The sequence below is a fragment of the Mastigoproctus giganteus genome, chromosome 10 (assembly GCF_048544385.1).
Source record: "Mastigoproctus giganteus isolate SK-2022 chromosome 10, ASM4854438v1, whole genome shotgun sequence".
Taxonomy (NCBI): domain Eukaryota; kingdom Metazoa; phylum Arthropoda; class Arachnida; order Uropygi; family Thelyphonidae; genus Mastigoproctus; species Mastigoproctus giganteus.
This window is the reverse complement of record NC_143584.1, coordinates 8,881,632-8,894,829: the sequence shown is the minus strand read 5'-3', so window position 1 is coordinate 8,894,829 and position 13,198 is coordinate 8,881,632. Positions and strand designations below refer to the sequence as shown.

General features: G+C 36.4%; 1 protein-coding gene across 1 annotated transcript in view; it reads right to left on the bottom strand.

The window, feature by feature from the left end:
* The window catches only part of LOC150078672 (uncharacterized), a 292,422-nt gene that overhangs the window by 18,804 nt on the left and 260,420 nt on the right, over positions 1–13,198 (bottom strand). The window lies entirely within an intron of this gene.

The following is a 13,198-nucleotide window of genomic DNA, read 5'->3' as shown; positions in this document are numbered from 1 at the left end:
AAATTCCAGTAAAGCTATAGTCAGATTGGCTATAGTTAGTCAGTCTTCAACTAAATCACTTCTAATGTACATCGGGAGGTATAATTGGTAACAATTCAAATTAAAAGATAAATGAAAGGGGTTCAGGGGCGTGCTAGTTTTTTTTTTTTTTTTTTTTTTTACAAAAACAGTGCTAGATACAATGGCCATTACTTTGATAAGCTACTCTTATTTTAGCATTTGGTTTTACAGTCTACATTGTTCTTATGGTTATTTGTTTGTGAATGTCTAATTACATCACATTTGCTGCCACTTGAAACAAAATAATTATACACATAATACACAAAACAAACATGTTACCTTTTCTATATTTTATAATTAGATAGTATGAATCAGAGCTGTAATAACTCAATATGTTCTACGTTGATAATAATATTAGTAAATAAATAAGAGGAGTTCACCTCAATATAGTACGTGGAACACTTCCGTATGATACCCTCCAGAAATTAAAACGGAAAAAACGAAAAAATCGACAACTTACCGGAACATTAAAGTAAAATATAAATAATCAATTTAACACAATTCAAAATCAATTTAAAACAATTAAAATTCAAATTAACGCAATTAAAAGAATCTAACGAAAATATTCAAAACGATTTTCCTTCCTGAAGCTGACAATGCTTTTCGACCGACTGTCGTGATCACAGGAACGAAAATTACCGAATCAGGCTAAACCTGCAACTTAAATAGTGATTATATGTCTTCGCGCATGCGCGTAAAGGTCCACGCATCGGAGATCAAATATGGCCGCCGAACATTAACAGAATTCTCATGTAATTTAATTTCAACGGTTTCTGCAATTAATAGTCGCGTATAATTACGTTGAACATTAAGTATTTTGGCCTCGTTAAATAAAAAAGTATGTTTTTCGTTAATGGCATGAAAGGCTAATTCTGACGCTGCTGAACGAGAAGCACGAACAGAGGCTTCGTGTTGATTAACACGGATATTAAGAGAAAACCGGGTCGAACCCTGGTAAGACGAGTCGCAATCACCGCAAGAAATGTTGTATACTAGATCATTGATTTGTGTTGCGAACGCGGAAAGAACCGAGCGATTGTTCAGTATAGTGTGTAACTTCCGTATGGGCCTAGCTATAATTTTAAATTCGGTATCTTTAAAGAATCTGTTAAGCTGTTTGTGCCACTGTTCAACATATGGGACAGAAATAAAGTATTTTTTGATATTTCTATTGTTGATTGGTGTAGTATTTTGTATCCTATCCTTAGCTTGTACCCTAATTCGATTTATTGTGTTAATGGGATAACCCCTGTTTAAGAATCTGCTAGTTAATATTTGTATTTCTGAGTCCAAAGCAGAATCCGTCGTTGAATATTTATAGGCATTTAGAAATTGATTAAAGATAATCGATCTTTTGTAGGTGAACGGGTGGTAGCTATTATAATGTAGAAGCATACCGGTGTTTGTGGGTTTTCGATAGATGCTAAATTGTATTTTGTTCGAGTCCCGGGTAAGCGTGAAATTTAGAAAGTTTAATGACTTTGTATCCGTATCTTCCCTTTCCAATGTAAATTTGAGTCTAGAATGAATATTATTAAACGAATGTAAAATGTCTTGGATAGTAGTACTATCGGTAATAACTAGAACATCGTCCAAATACCTCCCATAGTATGTGATACGGGGACGAAAAGGTGTCAAATGTATCTGTTCAATCGTTGAGAGATAGATCTCTGATATTAAGCCACTCAGGCTCAAACCCATTGGTAATCCAAAAATTTATTTGTACACCTTGTCTCAAAAGGTGATGTAGTTAGCTTCAACTAACAGTTTAATTAAGTGAAAAATTTCCTTAATAGGCAGCTTCGTATAATTAATCAGTGTCGAGTTTTTATTTAACATATCCCAAATAATATCTAATGTGTATTCAACGTTTACATTCGTATATAATGAGGTAACATCTAATGAGAATAAATTGTCATTGTCGCCGAGTCTACAGTCTTTCAGATTATTAAATAATGTATCGTAATTCTTAATCCCAAATTGTATAACCTGTCTAAAAGGTTTTATAATGTTATATACATGTGTGGCTAAGGTTGAAAATGCTGAGTTCCTGTAGGAAACAATAGGTCGAATCGGAAATCCAGGCTTGTGTAATTTTACCTGACCGAAAAGTGCAGGAATATTGTATGTTCTGGACTTCAATTCCTTCAACTGAACCATAGTAATGTAGTCGTTTTTAAGATATGTGGTTAACGTTTTATTGTATTGATTTACCAAATTGGTAAACAGTGCCTGGTCCACTTCACGATAAGTGGAGGTATCAGACACAACTGAATCTAACTTATTAATATAATCATGTTTATCTAGTATTACCACTGTATCTCCTTTATCTGCCCTCTGTATAATAATGTCCTTATTTTCTCGAAGTTCTCGTAAAGCTGAACTTTCATGTGTATTCAATTTAGGAAGTCGCGTTTCTTTTATGTTATTCACTACTTGGTTAACTTGTTGAATAAATACATCTTTTTGTGGAACGCTACGAAGTCCAAATTCAATATCAATTACGCATTGTTTTTTTGGCAGCTTTCGAGGTGGTAAATTATAATTTAATCCTTTGGATAAAAGTGAAATCTGGTCCTGCGATAGTGTACACGAGGAAAGATTTGTAACCTGTTGATATGTCGGTTCGTTGGATACTGGGTGAGGGGGTGTTCGTGAACTAGCCGACATATTCTGAGGTAGTGCGTTATGTGTTTGTGGGGGGGATGTCACCCAACTCGTGTGAACTTGGTCGCAGGCTTGCGACAATGTGTTAGAATTCGCATAAACGTGTCTTGAACTATTCGATAATGTTTGCAACTTATTAACGTGTCTGTTTTTTATTTCTGAGGCTTGTGCTTCCCGTCGCAAATCTATGGAGGTCTTCAATACAGACCAATCATTCGGGTGTAGATAATTTTTTACTTTATCGCGAAGCTTCCTAACCTGGGAAAGGTATTTTTGTTTATTCGAATATCTAGATTTTAAGGCAAGCTTAACAATATTACGTGATGTCGCCACGTAACTCTTATTGACTATTTCATTCACTTCCTGTCTCTCCAGTAGTATACAATCGATACACACAATTATGGGAGATTTTTTGAATGGCTTGGTACAAAATTACATTAAATCTACACTAAAGTACTCGGCCCAAAATTACCATATTTCTTTCCTAAAATATTGCCTTCAAAACAACATCGTTCCGAAGTTTGCCAGGGTGAATTTAAATCAAAAAATTTCAGGCATAAAACAACTAACACTGGCGACATCACGTAATATTGTTAAGCTTGCCTTAAAATCTAGATATTCGAATAAACAAAAATACCTTTCCCAGGTTAGGAAGCTTCGCGATAAAGTAAAAAATTATCTACACCCGAATGATTGGTCTGTATTGAAGACCTCCATAGATTTGCGACGGGAAGCACAAGCCTCAGAAATAAAAAACAGACACGTTAATAAGTTGCAAACATTATCGAATAGTTCAAGACACGTTTATGCGAATTCTAACACATTGTCGCAAGCCTGCGACCAAGTTCACACGAGTTGGGTGACATCCCCCCCACAAACACATAACGCACTACCTCAGAATATGTCGGCTAGTTCACGAACACCCCCTCACCCAGTATCCAACGAACCGACATATCAACAGGTTACAAATCTTTCCTCGTGTACACTATCGCAGGACCAGATTTCACTTTTATCCAAAGGATTAAATTATAATTTACCACCTCGAAAGCTGCCAAAAAAACAATGCGTAATTGATATTGAATTTGGACTTCGTAGCGTTCCACAAAAAGATGTATTTATTCAACAAGTTAACCAAGTAGTGAATAACATAAAAGAAACGCGACTTCCTAAATTGAATACACATGAAAGTTCAGCTTTACGAGAACTTCGAGAAAATAAGGACATTATTATACAGAGGGCAGATAAAGGAGATACAGTGGTAATACTAGATAAACATGATTATATTAATAAGTTAGATTCAGTTGTGTCTGATACCTCCACTTATCGTGAAGTGGACCAGGCACTGTTTACCAATTTGGTAAATCAATACAATAAAACGTTAACCACATATCGTAAAAACGACTACATTACTATGGTTCAGTTGAAGGAATTGAAGTCCAGAACATACAATATTCCTGCACTTTTCGGTCAGGTAAAATTACACAAGCCTGGATTTCCGATTCGACCTATTGTTTCCTACAGGAACTCGGCATTTTCAACCTTAGCCACACATGTATATAACATTATAAAACCTTTTAGACAGGTTATACAATTTGGGATTAAGAATTACGATACATTATTTAATAATCTGAAAGACTGTAGACTCGGCGACAATGACAATTTATTCTCATTAGATGTTACCTCATTATATACGAATGTAAACGTTGAATACACATTAGATATTATTTGGGATATGTTAAATAAAAACTCGACACTGATTAATTATACGAAGCTGCCTATTAAGGAAATTTTTCACTTAATTAAACTGTTAGTTGAAGCTAACTACATCACCTTTCGAGACAAGGTGTACAAACAAATTTTTGGATTACCAATGGGTTTGAGCCTGAGTGGCTTAATATCAGAGATCTATCTCTCAACGATTGAACAGATACATTTGACACCTTTTCGTCCCCGTATCACATACTATGGGAGGTATTTGGACGATGTTCTAGTTATTACCGATAGTACTACTATCCAAGACATTTTACATTCGTTTAATAATATTCATTCTAGACTCAAATTTACATTGGAAAGGGAAGATACGGATACAAAGTCATTAAACTTTCTAAATTTCACGCTTACCCGGGACCCGAACAAAATACAATTTAGCATCTATCGAAAACCCACAAACACCGGTATGCTTCTACATTATAATAGCTACCACCCGTTCACCTACAAAAGATCGATTATCTTTAATCAATTTCTAAATGCCTATAAATATTCAACGACGGATTCTGCTTTGGACTCAGAAATACAAATATTAACTAGCAGATTCTTAAACAGGGGTTATCCCATTAACACAATAAATCGAATTAGGGTACAAGCTAAGGATAGGATACAAAATACTACACCAATCAACAATAGAAATATCAAAAAATACTTTATTTCTGTCCCATATGTTGAACAGTGGCACAAACAGCTTAACAGATTCTTTAAAGATACCGAATTTAAAATTATAGCTAGGCCCATACGGAAGTTACACACTATACTGAACAATCGCTCGGTTCTTTCCGCGTTCGCAACACAAATCAATGATCTAGTATACAACATTTCTTGCGGTGATTGCGACTCGTCTTACCAGGGTTCGACCCGGTTTTCTCTTAATATCCGTGTTAATCAACACGAAGCCTCTGTTCGTGCTTCTCGTTCAGCAGCGTCAGAATTAGCCTTTCATGCCATTAACGAAAAACATACTTTTTTATTTAACGAGGCCAAAATACTTAAGGTTCAACGTAATTATACGCGACTATTAATTGCAGAAACCGTTGAAATTAAATTACATGAGAATTCTGTTAATGTTCGGCGGCCATATTTGATCTCCGATGCGTGGACCTTTACGCGCATGCGCGAAGACATATAATCACTATTTAAGTTGCAGGTTTAGCCTGATTCGGTAATTTTCGTTCCTGTGATCACGACAGTCGGTCGAAAAGCATTGTCAGCTTCAGGAAGGAAAATCGTTTTGAATATTTTCGTTAGATTCTTTTAATTGCGTTAATTTGAATTTTAATTGTGTTAAATTGATTTTGAATTGTGTTAAATTGATTATTTATATTTTACTTTAATGTTCCGGTAAGTTGTCGATTTTTTCGTTTTTTCCGTTTTAATTTCTGGAGGGTATCATACGGAAGTGTTCCACGTACTATATTGAGGTTAACTCCTCTTATTTATTTACTAATATTTTATAATGTAGTGAAAAATCTTGCACATATGCCTTCTTAAACAGTATTGTTTAAAAACTGAATTTTTCAGCATCTTACTGAATAATATCGTTAAATCAAATTTAGCTTTGCAACATATGCAAAATTAAATATGATTTAACCTTACATCTATACAGAGTTTAATATTTAATTTTGCATGCATCCCATATAAGTGCACACACACAACTGATGGCCAACTGTTTTAAAAATTTCAACAGCAAAGCTGCCTTTTGTGAAAAAGATGAAGTTAAACTATGCAAGGTGAGGAGCAAAAAAAAAAAAAAAAAAAAAAAATTCCTCTCCATTGTTGTAAATCTAGAGAGAGTTGGCAGCTCTATTATTACTACTGAAAACTGGATAGTTCCCTTGACATTTGACATTTTTATAACTATTCCAACTCAGCATGTGGCTGATCAAACCTACCATACCAGAAATGAGGAGTATCTAAATACATTTTTGGAAAATATATTTGTAGATATTTAAAAATATGACAATCAACATTTAATTTCATTACAGAACTGTATATGTGCATAGAAATAACCATAAGGAGGTTAAAAAACCTAAGGCAGATTAATAATAAGTCATAATAATTGTATTTTTTTTTTTATGAAAACCCCAAACATAAGAGGTATTAGAACCTATAGTACTGTACTTAATATCATGCATGAGTTAGAGATTGAGAAGACGAAAGAAGATATTTGTTGACATTAAACTTTAACTTCTGTAGACTGTAATTTCTAGGAAATACATACAAAGGAAGGTTATTCCAGGAAATGGCAGTTGAATGAACAAACAAGGAAGATGAAAAGTTGGTTCTGTGAGTTTGAAGTTGAAAAGTAAATGGATGTTTGCTGGTGGCGGCACGTGCTCGGACTGTTTTGAAACAGAGAGCAGGAATAATAAAACCTAATTCAGAAGAACAGTGCCCATGGAAGTATCTATAGAAAAGGCATGCAGCAGAAACAGAATGTCTATGAGCCATAGTGGAGAGAGAGAGTCTGTTAGAGATGAGTCATTAATTAACCTAACTGCCCTCTTCTGAATGGAATCAAGAATTCTTAGAGAGGTTTTGGGAGCAATACCTCAGATGGAGCAACAAAATTCTGTGGATGGGCGGATTTGCAATTTGTACAGAGTGAAAAGCTGTTTGGAAGAAAAGTAACGCTGAGAGCGAAAGAAAAAACCAAGTTTTTTAGATGCAGAGGAAGCAATATTTGTAACGTGCTTGTGCCAAGAGAGATTAGAAGTCAGGTTAATCCCCAAAGAGATATATCATCTTGCCTAGAAATTGGAGTGTCACCAAAAATAAGCACAGGAGCAGACGAATCCTTTTTGCGAGATATAGACAGGACTGAGTTTTAGACGGATTGAAATCAACTAAGTTGTCTTTGCCATACTGGAGAATTACCTGGAGATTGGAATTTAAGGAATTGGTAGCAGATATTCGAGAAGTTGAAGCTGATTGAGCAGGGCGAGGTTTCTCAAATTGGAATGCAATGTACATTCATCAGAAAAACTATAGATAGGATTTCCAGTCAATGGAAGAAGGTCATTAATATACAAGAGGAAAAGAGTGGGGGAAAGAACTGAACCTTGGGGGAACCAGCATTAGTGGAGAAGTTACAAGATAGAGAGCCATCTACCATCATCCCCAGTGAGCAGTCAGAGAGAAAACTGGATAACCAATTACAAAAAACAGTTGGCAAACCATAAGATGGAAGCCTGTTTAGAAGACCTTTATACCAAACACAGACGAAGGCCTTTGAGATGTCAAAAGCAACTGCTTGTGTTTCACCAAATTTTTCCATTGAATTCGTCCATAAATGGGTAACATAAGCTACAATATCACCTGTGGATCGCCACTGCCGGAATCCATACTGGCGATCGTTGATCAGATGGAAGGTTTCTAGATAGTTTAAGAGTTGGCGGTTAATTGAATTCTCCATTACTTTAGAAAGAGTAGAAGTAATTGCAATGGGGCGATAACTGGATGGGAATAATTTGTCACCCTTTTTTGGAACTGGCTGGATATCAGCAAATTTCTAAGCAGAAGGAAAAACACCTTTGGAATAAGAAAGTGAAAAAAGGTGGCAAAGAACAGTAGTAAGTTCAGGAGTGCAGGTTTTGAGAACAAGTGAAGAAATACAATCAGGACCTGGAGCTTTCTTAGCATCAAGATTCGTCAAAATTCTTCTGACATCCTTATGATGGAAAACCACAGGAGGAATTGAATGGAGCTTGCTGGGAATGTTGGGAGGTGTTTTACCAGGATCACTAATACAGGAGTTGGAAGAAAAATGGGATGCTAGCAAGTCAGCTTTATCCTTGACTGAAGTGACAATAGAACCACCTGGTTTTGAAAGAGGTGCGAGCAGAGATGGGCAAAAGTTGCGGCAAATAGCTTTGGCAAGACACCAGAATGCTCGGCTACCACTAGGGCAAGAAGCAAGTTTTCTACTCTTAGCCTGTTCAAAATCTAATTTGGACTGATTAATAACTGCTTTACAATTGTTGTGCACTCTGGTGTAGGCAGAAAATGAAACTGAAGTACTGGAAACAAGCCAATTATGATATGCAACATTCTTTTCTTGAACAACCTTAGCACATTTATTGGAAAACCAAGGTTTAGATGAAGGATGAGATTTTAATGTGGAATGTGGAATAAAGGATTCCAATCCTACAAAAATAATTTCACTGACACGATCTGAGCAAACTTTGACATCAGGAATTTTGAAACAGTAATCCAACCAAGGAAAAGAAGAAAAGAAATCTCTCAGGTCATCCCATTTTGCATTCTTGTAATGCCAAATAACAAGAGATTGGGAATAGCCATGAGATAAAGGCTCCATTGGAGAAGAGAATCACCAAGTTGTGATCTGAGGTGCCTAAAGGACCACTCACTTCGACCGTGTACTTTGTGAGAAAAAGATCAAGCGTGTTGGCTGTATGGTTAGGATTTTTCAGTATCCTTGTAGGTAAATGAACAATCTGTATAAGGTCATTAGTAGTTGCAAAAGTCTCAGCATCACAACCAGCTGGATCAGTGCGAATAGAAAATGGAAGCTAGCTGGAGTTGAGAACATTAAAATCACTAAGGAAAATTACTTCACTGTTAGGAAAGTTGGACTGGAGAAAGTCTAGTTGCAAAGAGAGTTCAGAGTTCAAAGTGGAGTTGGGAGAATGGTAGAGACAACAGATGAATTTGCAGCAGAATGAGGTAGAGAGATTTTAAGCCAGAGAAGATCGAAAAGAGGAGATTCCAAATTACCAAGTCTCTGACAGGGAATATTGGAACGGAGATATGCACAAGTACCACCGAAAGGAATCATACAGCGAATAATAATTTAGGCAACTGAGATGAGCAGTAGTTGAATCAATTGATAACTGAGATTCTGTTTGAAAAAGGACATGGGGTTTGGCAGACTAAATGGAAATGGACATCACTGAGATTAGAACTGAGACACCACGTATATTTGTGAAATAAACAAGGAAATGTTTGGGAAGTTTAGATCTTTTCACAGATAAGCTTACTCTATTTGTTTGACGATTCTCTCTATTAATTTGACAATGTATGAAGTAATGAAATTTTTGGATATGGTGTACACATGGTAAGAATATACCCACATCCTTGACATAACGTGGCCTCAACAATGCCCCCGCATACACACTACTTGGAATGGATTCCCTCCAGTCACTATCTGGTAGAGTAGAGGCAGCAAGATTATACACTAACTGATCCGGAAGCCTCCTAGAGAGTTACCAATAGGTCTGGTCCGGTGGACTATCTCACAGCAGGCCTGCAAAATGTAAGGGAGTTTGGATCTCGCCAAGGTGTTCGTCATGATGGTAGAGATGGGGGAAAGTTGACTGGAACTTTGCTATGGAGACTAAACATGGGTTCCACCACCTTCAAGCCTCCATTAAGCAAGGTGGTGGTGGTAGTGCACCGGTTGATGAGAGTCATCTACCACCTAGTATTGCCTGGTAACACAGCGGGGTGACATTCCTCCGTGTGGGCGCCACACCTCTACCCCCTGCTTATGTTGGTTCACACCTGGGTGGTCACCCACCATGTACTTGTGCATGGAGGTTATACCCAGGATTACTAACAGTCCCACCATCCTGAAGGTGCAATCAGAGGATTTGGCTGTCATAGACTGCCTGGACTTCGCCGAAATTAGGTCCACTTGACTTGAATGCAACTCGAATATCAGTTCCATCAGCGTTTTAGACTCCGAGATAGCAAGCACAGCTTGTCTGGCATATCTGAGAGAATGTCTGTGACAACCTCAAGGACCAAAATATATATTTTATAAAATACAATACACTGATAAAATTATAAAATTTAAAAGCGATAAAATAAAATACTAAAACACACTGAAGCTTTCAAAGGCTTCAGTGTGTTTCACTTTATATTTGATTAAATTATTTTGTCATTCGTCGTTTGGTATATATTACTGAAGATATGAATCTGAAAGAAGCTGCAAAGTATGTTATACAGATACCCACAAACTATATATTGTGCAGCAATTGACTACAAGTGATCATGAGAAAGGTGTGGATTTTGCTATTTAGTTTCTGACTAAGATGGAGGTAGATAATATACAGGTAATTGACACTGAAACATTCTGTGGGCCAACAAGGTGCACTTTCAACTTAGTGGTAACATCAAAACCCAGAATTGTTGGAATTGGGAACATCACCTCCACCGCGACGAAAATCAACTTCATTCCCCGTGCATTACTATGTGCTGTGTTTCCGCATTATGTTCATTACATTATCTTCTCCACGATGGATTTAACCATAACCTGTACCATGACTGGTGCATGATAATATGAAGTCCTCAGTGTGTCATTCCCAGCCTTCAAACTAGAGATTTCTTGAGCACATGCTTTACATGGGAAAGCACCACTGTCTATTGGTGACTCAGCAACATATCTGCTTCATGGCACATTTCCCAAAGACTGCATAATTTCCTGTCTGTTTCCCCATCTTTCCCCAATTGTTATGTTGATTGTCACCTGACAATCAATGTAATTTTTGGTTATGAGATTATTTGAACAACAAATATTGGGATACAGTGAAACCCTTGCAGAAACAGTACATTATATCATGCCAGAAGCAATCCAAAAGATTGTGTGACAACTGGCAACATGGTTCTGCAATTAGCATACATCTACAATGTGATAACACTTATAACCACGAGAGTGTGCCTTGGCAGCTACTGCAGTTACAGATGAGTCTCCTGTATTAGTATCCATGGATAGGTGTGTGATATTGAATCTGAAGACCATCAACATCTGATGTATTGTTTTCAATCTGTACAAACCTACTGCATATCTGTTCACTCCTATACGACATATTTCCCTTGTGGTTCCGATGTGGGGAAACTACAAGGGGAAATATACATTTCTCTTTTTTTATTGCATTTTTCCATTTTGTAAAAATCTGAAATTTAAGAATGGACAACAGTCCAGTCTAAATTTCAGATTTTTGGATTCAACTATTTTCCATCTACAAGCCTTCAGCATGATGCAATTTACTTATAACTGCCCCATACATATATATATTAGCTATAATTTAGTCAACCATCCCAGTGTCTTTTGCGATTTGCCATTCTTCTTACAACTTTTCACTACCTCAAGTGCCCTTCAGATCAGCATGCATCAATCAGTGCAATTGGTAGCTCACTAGTACAATATCCGGTACTGTCCAGTCCACATGTTCCAATGACATACCCACATCCCTAGTAGCCCTGCAAATAAGCTATACTCACACACCTATCCATGTATACTAATACAGGAGACTCATCTGTAACTGCAGTTGCTGCCAAGCCACACTCTGGTGATTATAAGTGTTATCACATTGTGTCCAATGCAAACAACTGATCATTATGTGCAAGATAGTCAAATCTTGATTTTATGGTTAGGGTGTCATCTAATATTAATTTCATACCTGGAATGCCACTAGGGTTAATACCAAGCAACTTTTCTATAGACCAATGCTGACTGTATTGCATAATCATTAATTCTATACAAAACTTTTTTCTTTTTTTTTTTTTTACTGTGTGAACTGTAAATAATTCTGTCTGGATTCTTAAGCCACTTAATTCACAATGTAGCTCAGTTATATATGTCATTGATTTTACATATGCACAGCTACTACTGCAAAGATATGAGTATTTTTGCATGATTATTACTGCTATTGAAATTTTTTTGTTTGTTTGTTAGAGAGGGGGAGAAAATCTTTACTGATAAATTGGTGAATACGGTAATAAATTATATAGTAATAGTATTTGCAATAGAGCAAGGAAACCACAGGCTTTTACTGCACTGGCCCAAAAAAAAAAAAAAAAAAAAAAAAAAATGCCAAGAAGAAGAATAAGAAAATACAAATTATATGCTTCCCTCCTCACACAGGTAACTGTCCAGTCAACCTTTGAATTTATTCAAAGTGTCAACCTCAACTATCTGAGAGGGCAACTTGTTCCAGCAATCAACGACTCGCTGGAAAAAAGAAAACTTCCTAAAATCTAATCTAAGCCACAACCCCTGTAATTTTAATTTGTGGCCCCTAGATTCTGGAATTCTTTATAACAATGAAAATTCCACTGTCATTCCTTTTACTAATCCCTTTCAGAGTCTTATAAACCTTCATTAGGTGCCTGGTTGCCAATCTCTGTAGCCCACCCACATGAGTCTCCTTGTATGATTGTCCTTTTGCCAATCTCACCATTCGAGTTGTCAGTCTTTGGACCCTTTTAAGATGCTCAGCGTCCTTTCCCCCCACCCCCCAAGATGAGGTCTCCATACTTCAACACATTAGAGTTAAAAAATAAGAAGTTTACCTCAGTAATTTTTGTAAAACACTTCAATATCAACATTCTCCATTATACAAATTAGATGGATTTAGTAAAATTACTTAAATGTATTTTTACACTTGAAGGAAAATTGATGAACCAACATATCCAGTACCAATAATTTAAGAACTCCAAACTTAGCACACAGGAATACAGTAAATCACCACCCACTACTTACAAATGGAAAAAAAAAAAAACTTTAACTAATTAATTCTTATATTTATTAATTTAATACTTGAACACAGTATTCTAAATGTGGTCTTACAATTGCCTTATACACTGGGATTTATAACCTCCCTGCCTCTACATGATAACATTCAATAAACCATCAATAAGACACCATGGGCTTTCCTGGCTGACTATTTACACTCTT